A 351-nucleotide genomic window follows, 5' to 3' on the forward strand; every position below is an offset into this window, starting at 1 on the left:
GTTGTCGTCAGCGATTCCGTAGAGAGATAATATATTTCACCGGCACTAGGACACCCGACCATGGAAGACACTTTCCCTGGTGTCCGTTTTCTGAGGCCCTCGTTTTGTTTGTTAATGTGTTAAACAGATAATCTGTTCGACTTTTTGTCTGTGCATTCGGTCTTTTTTTCTGTTATTTGCTGAATGTTGAGACTTTTTTTTATTTTAATGGATATTGAACCTAAACTTATAAATTTATTATTTGTTTAAATAGATATGTAATAAAAATGTAGAACTTTACATGTTCATGTCTATGTTATATATTTTTCTCTCGCGTCACGTTAGTACTCTGGGTTCCTCGCTTCGAACGTC

Source organism: Penaeus monodon, chromosome 32 (assembly GCF_015228065.2).
Source record: "Penaeus monodon isolate SGIC_2016 chromosome 32, NSTDA_Pmon_1, whole genome shotgun sequence".
In the NCBI taxonomy this organism is placed as follows: domain Eukaryota; kingdom Metazoa; phylum Arthropoda; class Malacostraca; order Decapoda; family Penaeidae; genus Penaeus; species Penaeus monodon.